A 696-nucleotide genomic window follows, 5' to 3' on the forward strand; every position below is an offset into this window, starting at 1 on the left:
GCTACCTTAAAAAGACAAAACCCACAATTCTTTATAACGCTCAACTGTCTAACCGATTAAACAACCGTCCCGATAACGCCGGTATACAATTGGGACATATATTTCACTCACTAGTCACAATTGCGGAAGACGTTCTTCGTTTCCAAAGTCCCCGCAACGAGAAGTGTCACTGAGAAGAACGCAGCAGGGTCAGCGAACTGTTCGTGAACAATATCGGGAGGTGAGGAAGGTAGAGAGGCGCCTATTCAGATGGAAGAAACGATATGAAGAAAGGCGCGAGCGAGAAGAAATCACGGTGTGTACAAATAGGAATGATGGTCGTAAATTCTTTCAAAAAATCAACCGTCTAACTCAAGGATTTAATCCTGGCTCATCAACCTGTAAGGACGAAAATGGTAATTTCGTTACGGATACACAGAGTGCACTGAAAGTATGAAAGAAACATTTCTCTAAACTTCTATCTGGTGATGATAACATCAATTCTACCTTAAAAGAAATGCTCTCGGAGTCACCAATCAAAAATGATGGTGTCGAAATTTCACCACTTAGCAATAACGAAGTGCGTGTTGCTATAAAGCGACTAAAGAACAACAAAGCGGCAGACGCAGGTGGCCTACCTGCGCAATTGTTCAAGGCCGTGTTATGCTGTTAAGGTACATGCATCTGCTTATCTGCTGAAAATGGTTGAATGAAGTT

This window comes from Teleopsis dalmanni, chromosome X (assembly GCF_002237135.1).
Source record: "Teleopsis dalmanni isolate 2A chromosome X, ASM223713v2, whole genome shotgun sequence".
NCBI classification, from domain to species: domain Eukaryota; kingdom Metazoa; phylum Arthropoda; class Insecta; order Diptera; family Diopsidae; genus Teleopsis; species Teleopsis dalmanni.